The following is a 23093-nucleotide window of genomic DNA, read 5'->3' on the forward strand; positions in this document are numbered from 1 at the left end:
CCCGGTCCAATTCTCTATACTGAAATACAATCTACTGCAATACTTGTTCTACTGTTTTCTGCAAACAATCATCATCCACACTATACATCTAATCCTTTGTTACAGCAAGCCGGTGAGATTGACAACCTCACTGTTTCGTTGGGGCAAAGTACTTCGGTTGTGTTGTGCAGGTTCCACGTTGGCGCCGGAATCTCTGGTGTTGCGCCGCACTACATCCCGCCGCCATCAACCTTCAACGTGCTTCTTGGCTCCTACTGGTTCGATAAACCTTGGTTTCATACTGAGGGAAAACTTGCCACTGTACGCATCACACCTTCCTCTTGGGGTTCCCAACGGACGCGTGCTGTACGCGTATCAAGCTCTTTTTCTGGCGCCGGATCCGGGGAGATCAAGACACGCTGCAAGGGGAGTCTCCACATCCCAACCTCTTTACTTTGTTTTTGTCTTGCTTAGTTTTATTTACTACTTTGTTTGCTGCACTAAATCAAAATACAAAAAAATTAGTTGCTAGTTTTACTTTATTTGCTATCTCGTTTGCTATATCAAAAACACAAAAAAATTAGTTACTTGCATTTACTTTATCTAGTTTGCTTTATTTACTACTGCTAAAATGGCCACTCCTGAAAATACTAAGTTGTGTGACTTCACAACCACAAATAATAATGATTTCTTATGCACACCTATTGCTCCACCTGCTACTATAGCAGAATTCTTTGAAATTAAACCTGCTTTACTGAATCTTGTTATGCGAGAGCAATTTTCTGGTGTTAGTTCTGATGATGCTACTGCCCATCTTAATAATTTTGTTGAACTATGTGAAATGCAAAAATATAAAGATGTAGATGGTGACATTATAAAATTGAAATTGTTTCCTTTCTCATTAAGAGGAAGAGCTAAAGATTGGTTGCTATCTCTGCCTAAGAATAGTATTGATTCATGGACTAAATGCAAGGATGCTTTTATTGGTAGATATTATCCCCCTGCTAAAATTATATCTTTGAGGAGTAGCATAATGAATTTTAAACAATTAGATACTGAGCATGTTGCACAAGCATGGGAAAGAATGAAATCTTTGGTTAAAAATTGCCCAACCCATGGACTGACTACTTGGATGATCATCCAAACCTTCTATGTAGGCCTAAATTTTTCTTCGCGGAATTTATTGGATTTAGCTGCTGGAGGTACCTTTATGTCCATCACTCTTGGTGAAGCAACAAAGCTTCTTGATAATATGATGATCAACTACTCTGAATGGCACACGGAAAGAGCTCCACAAGGTAAGAAGGTAAATTCTGTCGAAGAAACCTCTTCCTTGAGTGATAAGATTGATGCTATTATGTCTATGCTTGTGAATGATAGGACAAATGTTTATCCTAATAATGTTCCGTTAGCTTCATTGGTTGCCCAAGAAGAACATGTTGATGTAAACTTCATTAAAAATAATAATTTCAACAACAATGCTTATCGAACAATTCTAGTAACAACTATAGGCCATATCCTTATAATAATGGTAACGGCTATGGTAATTCTTATGAGAATTCTTACAATAATAATAGGAACACACCCCCTGGACTTGAAGCTATGCTTAAAGAATTTATTAGTACACAAACTGCCTTTAACAAATCTGTTGAAGAAAAGCTTGGGAAAATTGATATACTTGCTTCTAAAGTTGATAGTCTTGCCTCTGATGTTGATCTTTTGAAATCGAAAGTTATGCCTAGTAGGGATATTGAAAATAAAATTGTTACTACAGCAAATGCCATCCAAGTTAGAATTAATGAGAATATAAGATTAATGGCCGAATTGCGTGCTAGGTGGGATAGAGAAGAAAATGAAAAATTAGCTAAAGAGAAGAATGTAGCTAAAGTTTGGACTATTACCACCACAAGTAATGTTGATTCTTCACATGTTGCTGCACCTCCTACTATTAATGGTAAAATAATTGGTGTTGGCAATGTTTCTACTCATAGTGCAAAGCGTACAAAACTGCCTGAAACTGCTAAAACTGCTGAAACTGCCTGTGATAAAACTGCTGAAATTTTTTCCAACATTGGGGATGATGATGCCATTGCTTTAGATTATAATGGTTTGAATTTTGATGATTGCCACATCTCTGAAGTTATAAAGTTCTTGCAAAAACTTGCTAAAAGTCCTAATGCTAGTGCTATAAATTTGGCTTTCACGCAACATATTACAAATGCTCTCATAAAAGCTAGAGAAGAGAAACTAGAGCGCGAAGCCTCTATTCCTAGAAAGCTAGAGGATGGTTGGGAGCCCATCATTAAGATGAAGGTTAAAGACTTTGATTGTAATGCTTTATGTGATCTTGGTGCAAGTATTTCCGTTATGCCTAAGAAAATCTATAATATGCTTGACTTGCCACCGCTGAAAAATTGTTATTTGGATGTTAATCTTGCTGATCATTCTACAAAGAAACCTTTGGGGAAAGTTGATAATGTTCGCATTACCGTTAAAAATAACCTTGTCCCCGTTGATTTTGTTGTCTTGGATATTGAATGCAATGCATCTTGTCCCATTATATTGGGAAGACCTTTTCTTCGAACCGTTGGTGCTATCATTGATATGAAGGAAGGTAATATAAAATATCAATTTCCTCTCAAGAAAGGTATGGAACACTTCCCTAGAAAGAGAATGAAGTTACCTTTTGATTCTATTATTAGAACAAATTATGATGTTGACACTTCGTCTCTTGATAATACTTGATACACACTTTCTGCGCCTAGCTGAAAGGCGTTAAAGAAAAGCGCTTATGGGAGACAACCCATGTTTTTACTACAGTACCTTGTTTTTATTTTGTGTCTTGGAAGTTGTTTACTACTGTAGCAACCTCTCCTTATCTTAGTTTTGTGTTTTGTTGTACCAAGTAAAGTCGTTGATAGTAAAGTTCATACTAGATTTGGATTACTGCGCAGAAACAGATTTCTTTGCTGTCACGAATCTGGGCTGTTTTCTCTGTAGGTAACCCAGAAAATTATGCCAATTTACGTGAGTGATCCTCAGATATGTACGCAACTTTCATTCAATTTGAGCATTTTCATTTGAGCAAGTCTGGTGCCTCGATAAAATTCGTCAATACGAACTGTTCTGTTTTGACAGATTCTGCCTTTTATTTCGCATTGCCTCTTTTGCTATGTTGGATGAATTTCTTTGATCCATTAATGTCCAGTAGCTTTATGCAATGTCCAGAAGTGTTAAGAATGATTATGTCACCTCTGAACATGTTAATTTTTATTGTCCACTAACCCTCTAATGAGTTGTTCTAAGTTTGGTGTGGAGGAAGTTTTCAAGGATCAAGAGAGGAGTATGATGCAACATGATCAAGGAGAGTGAAAGCTCTAAGCTTGGGGATGCCCCGGTGGTTCACCCCTGCATATTCTAAGAAGACTCAAGCGTCTAAGCTTGGGGATGCCCAAGGCATCCCCTTCTTCATCGACAATATTATCAGGTTCCTCCCCTGAAACTATATTTTTATTCCATCACATCTTATGTGCTTTGCTTGGAGCGTCGGTTTGTTTTTGTTTTTGTTTTGTTTGAATAAAATGGATCCTAGCATTCACTTTGTGGGAGAGAGACACGCTCCGCTGTAGCATATGGACAAGTATGTCCTTAGGCTCTACTCATAGTATTCATGGCGAAGTTTCTTCTTCGTTAAATTGTTATATGGTTGGAATTGGAAAATGATACATGTAGTAATTGCTATAAATGTCTTGGGTAATGTGATACTTGGCAATTGTTGTGCTCATGTTTAAGCTCTTGCATCATATGCTTTGCACCCATTAATGAAGAAATACATAGAGCATGCTAAAATTTGGTTTGCATATTTGGTCTCTCTAAGGTCTAGATAATATCTAGTATTGAGTTTGAACAACAAGGAAGACGGTGTAGAGTCTTATAATGTTTACAATATGTCTTTTATGTGAGTTTTGCTGCACCGGTTCATCCTTGTGTTTGTTTCAAATAGCCTTGCTAGCCTAAACCTTGTATCGAGAGGGATTACTTCTCATGCATCCAAAATCCTTGAGCCAACCACTATGCCATTTGTGTCCACCATACCTACCTACTACATGGTATTTCTCCGCCATTCCAAAGTAAATTGCTTGAGTGCTACCTTTAAAATTCCATCATTCACCTTTGCAATATATAGCTCATGGGACAAATAGCTTAAAAACTATTGTGGTATTGAATATGTACTTATGCACTTTATTTCTTATTAAGTTGCTTGTTGTGCGATAACCATGTTTCTAGGGACGCCATCAACTATTCTTTGTTGAATATCATGTGAGTTGCTATGCATGTTCGTCTTGTCTGAAGTAAGAGAGATCTACCACCTTATGGTTAAGCACGCATATTGTTAGAGAAGAACATTGGGCCGCTAACTAAAGCCATGATCCATGGTGGAAGTTTCAGTTTTGGACATATATCCTCAATCTCATATGAGAAAATTATTAATTGTTGTTACATGCTTATGCATAAAAGAGGAGTCCATTATCTGTTGTCTATGTTGTCCCGGTATGGATGTCTAAGTTGAGAATAATCAATAGCGAGAAATCCAATGCGAGCTTTCTCCTTAGACCTTTGTACAGGCGGCATAGAGGTACCCCTTTGTGACACTTGGTTAAAACATGTGCATTGCGATGATCCGGTAGTCCAAGCTAATTAGGACAAGGTGCGGGTACTATTAGTATACTATGCATGAGGCTTGCAACTTGTAAGATATAATTTACATGATACATATGCTTTATTACTACCGTTGACAAAATTGTTTCATGTTTTCAAAATCAAAGCTCTAGCACAAATATAGCAATCGATGCTTTTCCTCTATGGAGGACCATTCTTTTACTTTCATTGTTGAGTCAGTTCACCTATTTCTCTCCACCTCAAGAAGCAAACACTTGTGTTAACTGTGCATTGATTCCTACATACTTGCATATTGCACTTATTATATTACTCTATGTTGACAATTATCCATGAGATATACATGTTATAAGTTGAAAGCAACCGCTGAAACTTAATCTTCCTTTGTGTTGTTTCAATGCCTTTACTTTGATTTATTGCTTTATGAGTTAACTCTTATGCAAGACTTATTGATGCTTGTCTTGAAGTACTATTCATGAAAAGTCTTTGCTATATGATTCACTTGTTTACTCATGTCATATACATTGTTTTGATCGCTGCATTCACTACATATGCTTTACAAATAATATGATCAAGGTTATGATGGCATGTCACTCCAGAAATTATCTTTGTTATCGTTTTACCTGCTCGGGACGAGCAGAACTAAGCTTGGGGATGCTGATACGTCTCCGACGTATCGATAATTTCTTATGTTCCATGCTACATTATTGATGATATCTACATGTTTTATGCACACTTTATGTCATATTCGTGCATTTTCTGGAACTAACCTATTAACAAGATGCCGAAGTGCCAGTTGCTGTTTTCTGCTGTTTTTGGTTTAAGAAATCCTAGTAAGGAAATATTCTCGGAATTGGACGAAATCAACGCCCAGGGTCCTATTTTGCCACGAAGCTTCCAGAAGACCGAAGAGGAGACGAAGTGGGGCCACGAGGTGGCGATACCATAGGGCGGCGCGGCCCAAGCCCTGGCTGCGCCGACCTATGGTGTGGGCCCCTCGTGCGGCCTCCTGACCTGCCCTTCCGCCTACTTAAAGCCTCCGTCGCGAAACCCCCAGTACCGAGAGCCACGATACGGAAAACCTTCCAGAGACGCCGCCGCCGCCAATCCCATCTCGGGGGATTCAGGAGATCGCCTCTGGCACCCTGCCGAAGAGGGGAATCATCTCCCGGAGGACTCTACGCCGCCATGGTCGCCTCCGGAGTGATGTGTGAGTAGTCTACCCCTGGACTATGGGTCCATAGCAGTAGCTAGATGGTTGTCTTCTCCCCATTGTGCTTAATTGTCGGGTCTTGTGAGCTGCCGAACATGATCAAGATCATCTATCTGTAATTCTATATGTTGCGTTTGTTGGGATCCGATGAATAGAGAATACTTTTTATGTTGATTATCAAAGTTATGTCTATGTGTTGTTTATGATCTTGCATGCTCTCCGTTACTAGTAGATGCTCTGGCCAAGTAGATGCTTGTAACTCCAAGAGGGAGTATTTATGCTCGATAGTGGGTTCATGTCTCCGTGAATCTGGGGAAGTGACAGAAATCTCTAAGATTATGGATGTGCTGTTGCCACTAGGGATAAAACATTGGTGCTATGTTCAAGGATATAGTTACTGATTACATTACGCGCAATACTTAATGCAATTGTCTGTTGTTAGCAACTTAATACTGGAGGGGGTTCGGATGATAACCTGAAGGTGGACTTTTTAGGCATAGATGCATGCTGGATAGCGGTCTATGTACTTTGTCGTAATGCCCAATTAAATCTCACTATACTCATCATAATATGTATGTGCATGGTCATGCCCTCTTTATTTGTCAATTGCCCAACTGTAATTTGTTCACCCAACATGCTGTTTATCTTATGGGAGAGACACCTCTAGTGAACTGTGGACCCCGGTCCAATTCTCTATACTGAAATACAATCTACTGCAATACTTGTTCTACTGTTTTCTGCAAACAATCATCATCCACACTATACATCTAATCCTTTGTTACAGCAAGCCGGTGAGATTGACAACCTCATTGTTTCGTTGGGGCAAAGTACTTTGGTTGTGTTGTGCAGGTTCCACGTTGGCGCCGGAATCTCTGGTGTTGCGCCGCACTACATCCCGCCGCCATCAACCTTCAACGTGCTTCTTGGCTCCTACTGGTTCGATAAACCTTGGTTTCATACTGAGGGAAAACTTGCCGCTGTACGCATCACACCTTCCTCTTGGGGTTCCCAACGGACGCGTGCTGTACGCGTATCAATGGCAGCAAAGTCGGTTGGTGGGGGGGTCTGCCCGTCATTTTTTGGATCACCACCTCCCTAGCCCGGAAACCCTCCCAAAAAAAATACATTTCCTTCAGACCACCCACCGGAACTTCCCAAGTCCCTCTCTCCCACCTCCACGACCACCGCACCGGAACATCCCCGCCGGACTTCCCTGGCCTACCCGAGCCCTCGCGATCCTCGTCATCCGGCTGCCTGCCGGAGCCGCTTCATCGACGCCATCATCAACCGGACCGGATCATCCCCGCCGTACCTCGAAACCATATGCTCATCTAGCAGTCTACCGCAGTCGCTTCAGCTGCGGTATCGTCCACCCCGCCGGAGCCGCTTCGCCGGATCCGTCGTCCACCGCATCGGATCTTGCTCACCGACACCGCTGTGCATGAACCGGATCTGCTTCACCGGCGCCTTGCATGATCTAAACTCTTCTACTGTCGCTTTTCTATTGCTTGCCTGCAAGTTCTTGTTTAATCTTGGGGGAACCTGTTTGTGCTAACGACGCGCCGTTACGTTTTTGCAGATGAGATGAGTAATCATGAAGTGTAATGGCCGTCTCTCCAACCCCAAGTAGCACATGTAGCGTACTTCATCACCGGATCTATCAACCCCAGGAAGATCTGCTGTGACTCCCACAGAGTGCTTCTCCTAATGTAAGTCCCTTGTTTTAGCGCCATGTTCTGGGTTCAGATGCTTGTTTGTCTGAAGCTCTTTTAGTTCATTCCTAGCTATGACCGTAACACGTTGCTATTTTCTACTTCATTGCTAACTTTAAGCGATTGAACATTTTGGTTTGCATTCCCTGCTCTGTAGATGTAGCCATCATAACTTCTATCTTGCTCAGTCGTTGTTACAAAAATTATAGGTATTATAGTAACATCCTGCTATTATTTAGTTCATGGCCAATTTTAAGTAATTGCACATGTTGGTTCGCATTCCCTGCTCTATAGCTTTTGGCATCGTAACTTCTATATTTGGTTTACATTCCCTCCTCTGTAGATCTAGCCATCATAACTTTATCTTGCTCAGTCGTTGTTACAAAAATTATGGCCTGCTACTATGTTGTTTGTGCCAATTTTTTACTCCATGAACATGTTGGCTTGCATTCCTGTACTACGAGGTGATGCCATTGTTTTGTATCTAGTTCATTGTAAGCTAACAAAGTAAGGACTTAGTTTGGCATGCTATCACTACTGCTATCTAGCCTCGTAGTACAAATAAACTTGTCATACTACTAGATAATAATTTTGCGTGCCATCTTGTTCTTCAAAAGCTGCATTATTGACTTGTTTCTCTGACTTGGCATGACGCTCACATATGGAAAGCTGAACATATTGGTTTGCATTCCCTCTTATACAAGTTCATAGGTGATCCCACTATATTCTGTATCTGGTCCATCCTAAGCTCCAGCATTAACTATCCTCTATGTGTTGCTCATTACAAGTTTATATCCCGAAACATCTTGATTTGCATCCCCTTCACTATAAGTTCAGGAGTATTATTTAGTTCACGGCCAAAATGAAGTAATTGCACTTGGCACATGTTGGTTCACATTCCCTCCTCTTTAGCTTTTGCCATCGTAACTTCTATTTTTGGTTTACATTCCCTGCTCTGTAGATGTAGCCATCATAACTTCATCTTGCTCAGTCGTTGTTACAAAATTTATAGCCTGCTACTATGTTGTTCATGCCAATTTTGTACTCCCTGAACATGTTGGTTTGCATGGGACTCGACAGTAGTAAGTCTGCTGTTTCATTCTAACATGCTCTGTTATATTGGCTGTTGGTATGCGGCATGCACTCTTTGTTTGCTTATTGTGCGCATTACAATGATCTTGTTATAACGACGAAATGATGAGTTCCAAATTCTTTGGCAAACAATATTGCAGTGTCTTTGCATTTCCATTGTTGTTGTCTTAACTTGTAATGTCTTTGTTTCAGATATAGGTGCTGCATGGACAACTTAAAAGATTGCCGGATCGCTTCATTGTATTGCTAGGTTTAATTACCATTCAATTTCTCTGGGTTCTGTAATATTTTTTCAAAGCCTTGCAACTGATGTAATATTTAGTTAGTTTTTATAGTTCTTTCGCGCATTTTTTCTTTGGTGCTTGTGGTAAGTGAGGCTATCCGACAGAAATCAATGCTGCGTAAATATTCTCAGTATCTAAATCACGAATTCCTATCCCTTAAACGGCCCAAGTAAGCGAAATCACATACGTGCCGGCCCGCAAAATCCTAAAGCGCCTTTTACGCCGGCATATAAACAGCAACTAAACGGGCTGGCCCACTTACTTATTGGGCCAGCCCACTTGATTTACTGTGGACCCCACACTCTAATTGGGCCGGCCCACTTGCTTTAAGGTGGACCCCACCCACTACTGGGCCGGCCCACTAACTAGTTGGGCCAGCCCAATTGCTTTTGCGGTGGACCCCGCATACTAAATGGGCCGGCCCTTTAAGACGAAAGTGGGACCCACCAGTGTTTTTGGCCAGGCCCACTATCTTGGTGGGCCGGCCCACTTGCTATATGGTGGACCCCACATACTAAACGGGCCGGCCCTTTAAGAGGAAAGTGGGACCCACCTGTGTTTTTGGCCCGGCCCACTAGCGTGTTGGGCCAGCCCACTTGCTATATGGTGGACCCCACATACTAAATGGGCCGGCCCTTTAATCGGAAAGTGGGACCCACTGTTTTGGCCCGGCCCACTATCTTGTTGGGCGGCCCACTTGCTATATGGTGGACCCCACATACTAAATGGGCCAGCCCTTTAACAGGAAAGTGGGACCCACCTGTGTTTTTGGCCCGGCCCACTATCTTGTTGGGCCGGCCCACTTGCTATATGGTGGACCCCACATACTAAATGGGCTGGCCCTTTAACAGGAAAGTGGGACCCACCGGTGCTTTTGGCCCGGCCCACTGGCTTGTTGGGCCAGCCCATTTGGTCAAATGTGGACCCCACGTACTAAATGGGCCGGCCCGATAGCAGGAAAGTGGGACCCACATGCTAATTGGGCCGGCCCAATAACTTCTTGGGCCGGCCCAGTTGCTTTAATGTGGACCCCACTTTGTAAATGGGCCGGCCCGATACCAGGAAAGTGGGTCCCACATGTCTTGTGGGCAGGCCCTTTGCCTCGTTGGACCGGTCAAACGAGTGCATTCGGCCCGGCCCACATGCTTAGTGGGCCGGCCCATTAAAGTTTTGACCAGTCAACCTTAGAGGTTAGGCCCGGCCCACGTAACTAATGGACCAGCCCAGCTATATAGTTGACCGGTCAAACTAAGTCAGCTGGCCCGGCCCGCAAACTTAATGGGTCGGCCCGCTTAAGACGTGGCAGGCCTCGTGTGGGCCTACCATCTACCACGGGGTTTCAGCCGGTTAACGCCGTTAACTGCCAGTTAACGGCGTCTGCCACGTGTCAGTTTGCATGACGTCAGCAGTCAACGGGCTCCCGGAAACACTTGGGCAATGGTCCGATTTTCCGTGGCGGAAGGGCGCCCAAGCGCGACGGACCGAAAAAATCGTCGTAGGACTTTGCCTGACGCAGTTTCCACAACAGAACCCATATCGTCGGGTTAGGCCCATAGGCGACGAAAAATACCCCTTAGCGGACGATTTTGAGACGTTGTCTATCAGAACTTTTCTTGTAGTGCATCTAGCAGTAATAAAATCGTACCGTCTTCTCCTCGAATCCTTCTCTTAGGATAAAGTTGTACACCTTTTTGTGAGTCCCAGCAGTGCATAGTCCCTTTGTGTCGAAACAGACACCACACTACATGATAATTAGATGAGATCGTGAGTGCATGTCAACACCCGGATTTTGAAGTCCAGATGCCTATTATGCCATACATCGCAATCCCAGGAAGATTTTTTTTGCGAGACATAACATTTGAATATCATAGAGTCATCATTCATTGCAACACCATATTAGTCTTACAATAAAGAGGATCACATGATCCAGTCTCATTACAACACTTGACCTAATAATCAATACATAACACATAGCGGAAGTCGTAGAAGTCCATCTAATCCACAGGCAACGCTTGACGTTAGGAGAAGCTCCTAGTTGTCATAGACGTCCTGCTGTCCGTCCTCCAGATACTGCTGCTCTTCTTCATAGTCTGGCCATTAGAATAGCCAGGGACACAGCCATGAGTACTTTCAAGTACTCGCAAACTAATACTAGTGTAAGCACTAACAGTTTTAGTGAGAGTATTCTAAGCTCTAGGTTATTTGCATAAAGCCAATTTTATTTCATAAGCATTTAGTAAACAAGACTCTTCAATTGCCTAACTTAACTCAAGTGGGACCATTAGTGTCATCCTCACAACTCTGTTGTGATTCAAAACCAAGTCACAATACAAATTCAAATCACAAGCCACCCTTTTTGGAAAAGTTCTGATGACGGAACAGTAAGGCCTTTCCAACTATCCATGACCGCGGACGCGGCTATTCGAATAGGTTTACACTCTGCAGAGGTTGCACACTTGTGCCACAACATTTGACTACATCCGTCAGGGATAACCCTGAATAATCATAACTCAGTATGCGGATCATCAACCATTAACCTTTCACTTACACACCCTAGTATAGGCACCTCTCCCCATGAGCTTGGCCTCCCAGTGATAACCAACTGCTATCCTGGGACCTGCACAGGGCTTGGGTAGGACATTCACCTCATTTCACGTCATTTCACTTTCAACGGAGGCAGCCTCGCATAACCTCTATGACGCTTGTTCAGAGGGAACCCATACTAAGACACATAAATTTCCAGCTAAAGCCTTACCCATAATCAGGTATTGTGGGGGTACTCAAAAATTGGAATGGTATCGCATCCAACCCAATCATCAGTTTTTATCAAATTCATCATGTCATCCAAGTCACATTCACCTTCAAAATCTTTCAATAGAATGACTCATCATTCCAAGGTTTTCAAAGTCATTTCAAATCACAAGTTGCCATCTAGAGTAGTCATTTTTAGTTCTTAGCACTAGCAACTAGTCATGAGGGGTGCTAACTAGCTTGTATTGCTCTAGGCTAAATTTGATGCTCTTGTACTACTCCATATCTAGACCAAGTGAATCATGAATCAAAAGTAAACTTTGATAAACCAAAGTCAAAAGCTTGTAAGGTAAAAACTTGGATTGGGATCATTAAGCATAAGGTACTATGTAAGAGGGCCTTACTCTAGGAGAGCTTTGCACTAAAGTATCTTGCAAGAATATTAGCTTGCCTTGGTTGGTGTACTGATCAAAGTGGTCTTCTTCTTCCTGGAAGTAGACCTCCTCCTCCTAGTACTCCTCGGTACTAGCGTCTAAAAACGGATACGAGGTAACAATCACCAAACAAGTCTTAAGGCTATACTAAGCACTCAAATGGGTTCACGCCAACTATTCTAGCATCACACATTACTCACAAGGGGGTTGCCTTGTGTGTTAAGTAAGACTTGTAAGAGAAAATAATTTCCTCTCATTGAATCTTATTAAGATTTAATTTCCTCAACTAATAATAAGGTATGAATACATATTGACTAAGGTCAACACTTCATATCTATTATTTGGGGGAAATGATTTAAATGAGGTACTAAACCTCATGCATCTTAGATACTATTATGGCAACAATTTAATGTCTCTAAGTAATCCATTATGAGATGCTATAGACCAAGTCAACACCTCATCTTGAATTGCTTAGGACCATGATTTAAATGAGAGGGAACCTCTCATACTAGTTAAGAAATAATTTTTTGATCATTTTAAATGGACTAGAAATAGCTACATAGCCATTATTTTGCTCTAGTCCATGCTCTAGAAATAGCTACAACTATGTGATATTTTTACATAAACATGTAGAGTGTGTGAAATGTGATTTATGAGAGTTGGAATCAACTCAAAATCACTTAGGGTTGATTTTTAATAATTGTTTGAAGTTACAAAAGGCCATGCCTTGTTATTTTTACCACATTAATTCTACAACAAATTTTGGGTTGAGACTAGTGGGGTTGGGTAGAACTTTTCACAAGCTTTCAAACAATACAAAATTCATCAAATTTGGCCCAGTAGATCTTCCTAGATTTAAATTTGAAATTGGAGCCAGTATTGAATTTGATTTGAAACAGAAAAACTAAATTTGAAAATTTGGTCCTGGCGGGAAAGCTAAACGGGCCACAAGGGGAAAAAACCAACGGGGCAGCCCATCTGCGCATCTCGCACGCAGAGGGCCGCCTGACAGTGGGGGCCACCCGTCAGTGGGATTTAACATGCGAAACGGTATGAGCTCACGAGGGACGCACGATTAGATCGTGATCCAACGGCTCGCAGCCATCATCGTCGACGGCGAGAGGAGGGCTTACTGGCGGCGCATGTAGGGGGTAGGGGAGCTCACCAGCGCTCCGGCGATCGTCGGCGAGGTGCATGGCGGCGTTGTGGTCGACAGCGAGGCTCCAGTTACAAGTGGCGTCGCTGAAGGTGCCGTCGATCTCCGGCGGCTTCTGCGGCGGCTCCACGGGCTCCGATGATGCAATTGGGTGGCTCCGGTGGCTAATGTCGAGGTGGAGATGGTCGAGGAGGGTCAGGGAGAGGAGTGGAGGTTGCTGGTGTGGTGGATTGAGAGAGGGGAGTGCCCCTTTTATAGCGGTGAGGCGAGGCCGAGGCGCGAGGCGAGGCCGAGGCGCGAGGCTCGGGTCGTCCATTGCGACGCGTCTACAGGGGCGCGGAGTGGCTGGCGATGACGCAGGCGAGTAGGCGAGATCAGTACGGTCACGCCAGGCGTGATTGCGGTGAAAACGAGGCTGTGACGAGGGCGAGCGAGTGACGGAAGCGCTCAGTACCGCGGTGGACGTCGGCGATGGTGGCGTCGTCTACAGCGTTCCCACGGGCAGGTGAGCATGTCCTGGCGTCTCCTGGTGTCGCGGCGGAGCTGCTGGCGCGCGGAGAGAGCGAGTGGTGACCTGGGTCAGCGAGGTGACATCATGCCCTAGCGCGCTCCGGTGCGTGCCCGTGCGCGTCCTGGCGTGTACTGGGCGTTGCTGGGCGTGCATGTGCTGGTGCGTGGCGTTCTCCTCTTCGTCAACGGTGAGTACCAGCGTGTCCAGGGGACTGAGAGGAAGTTGTTTGACACGGTGGTGCACGTTGGAGTGGACCGGAGAGAGGGATGGCATGGTGAGAGGTTGGCATGCCACGGCATGGCCAGGTTTTGTCAAAATGGTGACGATTTTGTGTACCACTCTTTGTCTTTGGTGCTTGGCAAGGTGTAGGGGGTTCAGGGGAGTACATTTGATGACCAAGGGTCGATGGTTTAGGCAACAAACCACTGGGTTTTTGGGTGTAGGGAGTTGGCAGCAATGGTGCTCACCATGTGTTCGGTCAAATGGCCGCAAGAGAGAAATTTCCAAATTTTGCAATCAATTTTGGTGGAGTTGATTTGAATAATGTTTGGAGCAGAATGGTGGTGGTGGGGTGCAAAATGGAGTTGGTTTGCAAAAAAAATCAAAAGTGGCACAATCTTGAATCTGCTTTGAAGTTCCAACTTTGCTTGAGCATAACTTTGAATCTAGCAAGAATTAGCAGGGGTGGTTTTGACAAAAGTTGTTCTCCTTGATGAGTTCTTGGATGAGGTGCAAAGAGTTGGAATTGTTTGGTTTAAAAATCTCTGAATACAGAGGCTCAAACTGGGCATCATGATAAAAATGGCAGATTTGACCATTATCTCATGTGAGCTCAATTTGAATTCAAATTTGATTTGATTTGAGTTTATTTGATTCAAAAGGTGTTCTTAAGTGTTTAGTAACATTCTCCAACCAATGGAACAAGTCAAATTGGTCTAGGTTAAAGATTTTCAAAAATGGCCATAAGCCATATGTGAGGGTTTTTGTAATTTTCTATTTTCTTGAAATAACACAAGAATTGGAAAAGAGCACTATGCATGGCACACATGTTAATAAAAGTTTTTGCTGGTTGTAAATTTTGAATTTGGGGAAACTCCTTCTTTTATTTATTGAAAATTGGGATGTTACAGTGCAGTCCATCAGATCTACAAATAAAGTCAACCAAACCAAAGTCCCTAGATATATCCTAAGATCTAAAAAAGACTATGTAGAATGTGTCAACCTAGTCGACGAAACCAAATTCACTAGATATAGTGATATCGTAAGATCTAAAAAAAGAAATGTAGAATATGTGAACCTTTCTCGACCAAACCAAAGTCCCTACAATTCATCACGTTGGCCAAACATAATGAACATACCTGGAGAGCTGGAGTCATCGCCATAGCAGTCATCGTGTAGGACAGTTCGCCGACACCAAGCTCAAGATCGAGGGAGTTCGCGAGATAACAAAGATGAGAGATGGGAAGAGGTGATGCTGACAGAGAAATGGGCCGGAGCGATCGTCAAGGGACGTATATAGTAATGCTCCCTAGATTGTGTAGATTGTTTGCTATGAATATTTTGTTTGTTTCAGAAAGTAATAATTAGTAGCAATTAGCGGCCTTTTCTTTGGTCAACCCTTATCCTACCGAATATGAGGGAAAAAATGAAGCATGTATTTGAGTTTGAGGATGAAATTTCCGAAATTTTGCTTACCAAACAAATTTTACTAAGAGGTTTTCAAACCTTTTTCAAAGTGAAACTTCTGTTGTAGGTTAATGTCGTGACGCCAAATCAGACTAGCACGTGCTCCCAATTTTCCCAATACCCTAAGTGTAGATGTTGCACAAGTGATGCCTCTTCTTGACTTTAGGGGATGAATTTTTGAAAATTTTCAAACCAAACTGCCAAGATAGTATGCTAGCGTTATTACCCACATGTTGATGCACTCTTGTACCAAATTTCAGTCCATTTCAAGTTAGCTACCTCAAAAAATGGTCAAGAACTGCCTGTTCGGGGTAGACGGGCATAATCTTTCACTACGCACCTCACTTTTGGGAGTGCTTTTGGTAGGGAAACAAAAAAATCTAGTTTGTTATTTTCCATGGAAAGTGTTAGCCACACATTGGCCAATACACATGGTTTGAAAAGATTTCAACAAATTTTCAATTTTATATGAAATTTTGAGTGTTTGGTCAAACCTAGGTTGACCTCATTGCACTAAGAGGTTGTCAAACCTTTTCGAAGTGAAACTTCTGTTGTAGGGTAATGTGGTGATGCCAAATCAGACCAGCACGTGCTCCCAATTTTACCAATACCCTAAGATGTACATGCTTCACAAGTGATGCCTCTTCTTGAGTTTAGGGGATGATTTTTTGAAAATTTTCAAACCAAACTGCCAAGATAGCATGCTAGCGTCATTGCCCACATGTTGATGCACCCTTGTGCCAAATTTCAGTCCATTTCAAGTTAGTTACCTCAAAAATTGGTCAAGAACTGCCCGTTCGGGGTAGACGGGCATAATCTTTCACTACGCACCTCACTTTTGTGAGTGTTTTGGAAGGGAAACAATTTTTTTGTTTTTTATTTTCCATGGAAAGTGTTAGCCACACATTGGCCAATACACAAGGTTTGGAAAGATTTCAAGGAGTTTTCAATTTTATATGAAATTTTGAGTGTTTGGTCAAACCTAGGTTGATCACAGTGTACTAAGAGCTTGTCAAACCTTTTTCAAAGTGAAACTTATGTTGTAGTGTAATGTGGTGACGCCAAATCAGACCATCACGTGCTCCCAATTTTCCCAATACCCTAAGATGTACATGCTTCACAAGTGATGCCTCTTCTTTAGTTTAGGGGATGAATTTTTGAAAAATTTCAAACCAAACTGCCAAGATAGAATGTTAGCGTCATTACCCACATGTTTATGCACCCTTGTGCCAAATTTCAGTTCATTTCAAGTAAGCTACCTCAAAAAATGGTCAAGAACTGCCCGTTCGGGGTAGACGGGCATAATCTTTCACTACGCACCTCACTTTTGGGAGTGCTCTGGTAGGGGAAACAATTTTTTTCTAGTTTGTTATTTTCCATGGAAAGTGTTAGCCACACATTGGCCAACACATAAGGTTTGGAAAGATTTCAGCAAATTTTCAATTTTATATGAAATTTTGAGTGTTTGGTCAAACCTACGTTGACCTCAGTGCACTAAGAGGTTGTCAAACCTTTTTCAAAGTGAAACTTCTGTTGTAGGGTAATGTGGTGACGCCAAATCAGACCAGCACGTGCTCCCAGTTTTCCCAATACCCGAAGATGTATATGCTTCACAAGTGATGCCTCTTCTTGAATTTAGTGGATGAATTTAAAAAAAAAATTCAAACCAAACTGCCAAGATAGCATGCTAGCGTCATTACCACATGTTGATGCACCCTTGTGCCGAATTTCAGTCCATTTCAAGTTAGCTACCTCAAAAAATGGTCAAGAACTGCCCGTTCAGGGTAGACGGGCATAATCTTTCACTACGCACCTCACTTTTGTGAGTGCTTTGGTAGGGAAACAATTTTTTTTCTAGTTTGTTATTTTTCATGGAAAGTGTTAGCCACACATTGGCCAATACACAAGGTTTGGAAAGATTTCAATTTTATATGAAATTTTGAGTGTTTGGTCGAACCTAGGTTGACCTCAGTGTACTAAGAGGTTGTCAAACCTTTTTCAAAGTGAAACTACCGTTGTTGGGTAATGTGGTGATGTCAAATCAGACCAGCACGTGCTCCCAATTTTCCCAATACCCTAAGATGTACATGCTTCATAAGTGATGCCTCTTCTTGAGTTTAGGGGATGAATTTTTGAAAAATTTCAAACCAAACTGCCAAGATAGCATGCTAGCGTCATTACCCACATGTTGATGCACCCTTGTGCCAAATTTCAGTCCATTTCAAGTTAGCTACCTCAAAAAATGGTCATGAACTACCCATTTGGGGTAGACGGGCATAATCTTTCACTACGCACCTCACTTTTAGGAGTGCTTTGGTAGGGAAACAATTTTTTTCTAGTTTGTTATTTTCCATGTAAAGTGTTAGCCACACATTGGCCAATACACAAGGTTTGGAAAGATTTTAACAATTTTTCAATTTTATATGAAATTTTGAGTGTTTGGTCAAACCTAGGTTGACCTCAGTGTACTAAGAGGTTGTCAAACCTTTTTCAAAGTGAAACTTCTGTTGTAGTGTAATGTGGTGACGCCAAATCAGACCAGCACGTCACTACTAGGAAAAGGCTTATATCCGCACTCCTTACCGCCGGCGAGTACGATTCCAAGATGCCGGCGGTAAGGTCTTCCAGGGCCGCCTCACGTTACCGCCGGCGAGTTGGTTTCAGGTCACCGGTGATAGGGCACTTACCGCCGGCGAATCAGGATTGGAACAGCCAGCGGTAAGGTGGACTAAGAGCATCTAGATGGGCCTCTGCTTACCGCCGGCGAGTTTGTCTTGAAGATATCGGGGGTAAATTAACTACCGCCGGCGAAATTGACTTGCACGTGCCAGTGCTAACGTGGGCTGCTGTGAGCCATTTGGGCCGAAATTACCGCCCGCGTCCCTGTTTCGTTTTCGCCAGGGGTATTTGGTCATCTTGGATTTCTCCACCCCACACCCTACACACGCACCCTCGTCGCCACACACGCACAAGTCGCTCCTACATCCCCATTTCCTCCCCACCTAGACGTGGCGGCGACGGCCACCCACCGAGCCCGCCTCACCGCACCGCAGATTGAGATGATAGCAGCCAAGTTCGTGTCGCCGGGCCGCCAAAGACCCTTCTCCCCGTCCTCAGGATCCCCTCCTTTCATCCGGCTCCCTTTCGCCGCCTGCTCACCGGATCTGGTCACCCCCGTCTCCTCCTCCTGCTGCTTTCCCCACACGCACGGACACGCTCCCTCCTCCTCCACCCACGCACGCAGGTGAGCCTCCGCCACCCGAATCCGCCCCGATTTGCCGCCGATTCCGCCGCGCCAAGGCCGGATCTGACCTGTGCGCTCGCTGATTTCCGCTCGCAGGAACCAGCCAGCCAGCCATGAAGGGTGCCAAATCCAAGGGTGCCTCCAAGGCCGAAACCAAGTAAGTAGTTTCCTCCAGCTTCTCTCCGTTGTACTAGATCTGTTTTTGTAGGATTCGTGTTTTGCTGACCCCGCTCGCGCGCGATCTGCACCCTTCCCTTTTGCCTATTTTTTCTACTTTGAGCTTACTTTTTATTTTCTGGTTACGTCCGGCCAACCGGGTTGACCTTGCGCTTATGCTGCATCTGTACAGGGACGAGTTCCGCAAGGAGTTCAAGAAGAAGAACCCCAAGAACAAATCCGTAGCTGCCGTAAGTTCCCTTACTCCAGTAACCAATTCCCCAACCTATTTTACTCCGCGTCGATGGGATCATTACCCAATCATGCTTATTTATGAATAATAATTAATGCATATATGCCTGGCAGTGACTTCTTCTTTCTATTCAATTCTTTTGTACATGGAAACTCGTTGTCTAATGTCTATTGGTACAGATGTTTCACACTTTACAGTATGGGATTCATTCCTTAATAAGTGGTGCACCTTACTTGTCAAGTCTTAGCTAGATCTGTAGTTATTTCTCTGAATATTTGTCGAAAACTCGGGTCAGGGAAACAGTTAATATAGTGCTTACATTTGATCTTGAGATTTCTTATTAATCCAGTGGCAAACAGCAACGAAATCCCCTCAATTTTTTTTGGTTTTTCTGTAATTATGCATGCTTTTCGATCTAATTTATACGGAGGTGTTGTTTTGCTTGTGACGATTCCTCCAGTATGTGATTTGGTGCTGGTTAATCATTCTAATCAATGTTGCATCAACATGACTCATCCTCCTGGTTATTTGGAGGTCGGGGAGTCTGCAGCGAAGGGAGCATCCAGGGAAACTTTGAAAGAAGCTTGTGCAGATGCAACCCTTGGTCCGGCGATTGCGACTGCTAGCAGTCACCTGCTCACGCGCATCGTAGCTGGGAGCTGGGTCGGTTCGTGGGTCGTCGTGGTTCAGTCTAGCCGGCGCCTACCGTATCTGCACCAAGATGCTGAACGCCACCAGGAGGACACCGTCGAGCCCGGCCTGGCTGCTTGCTGCTTCCCCCAACCTAGGTCAGTGCAATCCTCATCCGCAAGATGTCAGTTAGTTGTTCTTCGACACTCATAATCACAGTGCTCTGCTCATTGCTGCTCTGCCCGTAGCATGAAAGCTTCCACTAGCTGGCCTTAATGCAATTAGCTATTTACTCCTTGATTGCTCATTGCAGTAGGATGTTTTGTTCATAGATGTCCTATTCTCTGCTATTATTCCAGATATTCTTGATTGCTCTTTTTGGTGAACTCGTTGTTTGAACCGATAAACAGGTTTTGCATAATTTCTTGCTTAAAATTGTTTCCTTTTTCGAGCACTATGCATATGTGTGTAGACAGTAGGGAAAGCAAACATGCATAGATGGATATTTGCTTCAGCTCAATGAATACTTGTGCGCATAGATGGAATAATATGTACTCGCTATTTGCTGTTTTTAGCGGCAAGCTGCGGAGGATCATGATCAGCTGCCGAGGACTGGGACATGAGCATGGTGAGGATGCGGAGCTCGTCACGAGTGACGGTGGCGCATCGATCGACCTAGGAGCGCAAAGAGGGGTTCTGATGATCTACCTGAGTTTTGGGCGTGGCTGACGTGGCCAGAATTTTGAATCTTGAAACTAGCTAAATTTGTAACGGATAGAATATATATGAGTTTATTTGTAATTTGTAAAATATTTGTTTGTTTCTTAAATTCATTACTGCTGGCGCTTTGCCTTGGTTGCCAGTGGTAACTGATTTTTTTAGTTCTTTAAATATGTACTGCCCGGCGCATACAAATATGGCTAATGTGCTTGTGGTACTAGATACCCCTGGCGAATATGCGAAGACGCCGGGGATAATAGCATGTTACCACCGGCGAAAATGAAGGTGCCAGCGGTAAGGCATTACCACCAGCGAGGCGATCGTCTGCAAACGCGAAAACGTCGGCGGTAAGCCTTTTGAGTGTGCCGGTGGTAAGCCTTTGCCTAGTAGTGCGTGCTCCCAATTTTCCCAATACCCTAAGATGTACATGCTTCACAAGTGATGCCTCTTCTTGAGTTTAGGGGATGAACTTTTGAAAATTTTCAAACCAAACTGCCAAGATAGAATGCTAGCGTCATTACCGACATGTTGATGCACCCTTGTGCCAAATTTCAATCCATTTCAAGTTAGCTACCTCAAAAAATGGTCAAGAACTGCCCGTTCGGGGTAGACGGGCATAATCTTTCACTACGCACCTCACTTTTGTGAGTGCTTTGGTAGGGAAACAATTTTTTTCTAGTTTGTTATTTTCCGTGGAAAGTGTTAGCCACACATTGGCCAATACACAAGGTTTGGAAAGATTTCAACAAATTTTCAATTTTATATGAAATTTTGAGTGTTTGGTCAAACCTAGGTTGACCTCAGTGTACTAAGAGGTTGTCAAACCTTTTTCAAAGTGAAACTTCTGTTGTAGGTTAATGTGGTGACGCCAAATCAGACCAGCACGTGCTCCCAATTTTCACAATACCCTAAGATGTACATGCTTCACAAGTGATGCCTCTTCTTGAGTTTAGGGGATGAACTTTAAAAAAAATTCAAACCAAACTGCCAAGATAGCATGCTAGCGTCATTACCCACATGTTGATGCACCCTTGTGCCAAATTTCAGTCCATTTCAAGTTAGCTACCTCAAAAAATGGTCAAGAACTGCCCGTTCGGGGTAGACGGGCATAATCTTTCACTACGCACCTCACTTTTGGGAGTGCTTTGGTAGGGAAACAATTTTTTTCTAGTTTGTTATTTTCCATGGAAAGTGTTAACCACACATTGGCCAATACACAAGGTTTGGAGAGATTTCAACAAAGTTTCAATTTTATATGAAAGTTTGAGTGTTTGGTCAAATCTAGGTTGACCTCATTGCACTAAGAGGTTGTCAAACCTTTTTCGAAGTGGCGCAGTGGAGAAACAGAGGAGATAGTGGGGGAGAGGATGGAAGACGACTCGGTGGGGAGTTGAGAGAGGCACCATAAAAATGGCAACTGCCCCTCCGATATGTACCCACATTTTTGTGGTAATAGACCGACATGTGGGCCCAAGTGTTTTCGATGGCATCTTCCTCTCGTATTGTCACGTCCAGATCGCACTCCTCCTCTTTTCTTACCTACCAAAATTTACTCCGAGAAGAACCTCTTTCTGCAGAGGAGGAAGACCACCGCGCGCCGGCACCATCCATCTCTCGACCTCGCCGCCCCTCGCTCACCATCCCTCTCTGCCGCCGCATTCTCTCGACCGCCATCGTCGCTATCGTTGCCTATTCGACGGTGCCTCGGAGGAGGGATCCTCACGAGGGGGGAAGAAGTAAGGGCCATAGGGCGGAGTGCACACGGGGCGGTGGTATGCGATTTACCCAGCTTTGGAACACCTGCACGATGACAGGGCCTACTGCTGCTTGTCTGGAATTATCTGGGCGCTTTCGCGTTGTTACAATGAGTTGTGGTTGTGCCTCTAGGGCTCCCGGGATCCGGCTTATAAAGGCGCACAGATCTACGGTTTACATGGAGATTCCTAACCGGAATACAAGTTGCCTAACTATGGTACAAAGCCTTAATGTGTTCGTCAAGGATCCGCCTTCCCCTAAGTATGTGCTGGATCCGGATACTTCATGGGCCTTCACGGGTCCGGCCTCCTCCGTAGCTCGGTTGGGATCCGGCTTCCTGCTCCTGGGCTGGACTTCATCCTTCAGGATCTACAGCAACTGGGCCGCCCGATGGGCCACATGCCACATCACCATCCATGGGCCACCTGGGCTTGCCGGATCTAGGCCATGCCGTTGATATACCCATAAAGTATACCCACAACAGTAGCCCCCGAAGTTCTCCGAGATTCCTCATTCCTCCGACTTCATTCAGCTCGGATCCGATGAGAATCTTGAAGAGCTTCAAAACTTTTACTTGTTTCCGGATTCATCTGCTCGGAAATCTTCTTGTCTTCTGAATTGGTAATGCAACGGAGATTCCACTTTTCCCGCGCACAACCTCCTCTTTTCCGGGGCTAAATTTTCGGAGATGCGAATCTTTAGCCGGAAATTTTGGGAGCGCACTGTTAAGTTACCTCCATGTCGTTTTACCGCTTTTGACCTAAGACACGTGTCAATCATCTGACGGTGTGACCGTTCCGTTTCCACCGTTGGATCCGAATCACGAATCTCCGCGCGAGG

General features: G+C 43.8%; 1 long non-coding RNA gene across 1 annotated transcript; it reads left to right on the plus strand.

The window, feature by feature from the left end:
• The first annotated feature begins 19775 nt into the window (after positions 1-19775).
• Positions 19776-20588, plus strand: LOC139838781 (uncharacterized). Its single transcript, XR_011756628.1, has 2 exons — positions 19776-19936; positions 20354-20588. It is a non-coding gene; the product is annotated as an uncharacterized lncRNA (long non-coding RNA).
• Positions 20589-23093: the final 2505 nt, after the last annotated feature.

Source organism: Lolium perenne, chromosome 4 (genome assembly GCF_019359855.2).
Source record: "Lolium perenne isolate Kyuss_39 chromosome 4, Kyuss_2.0, whole genome shotgun sequence".
NCBI classification, from domain to species: Eukaryota; Viridiplantae; Streptophyta; class Magnoliopsida; order Poales; family Poaceae; genus Lolium; species Lolium perenne.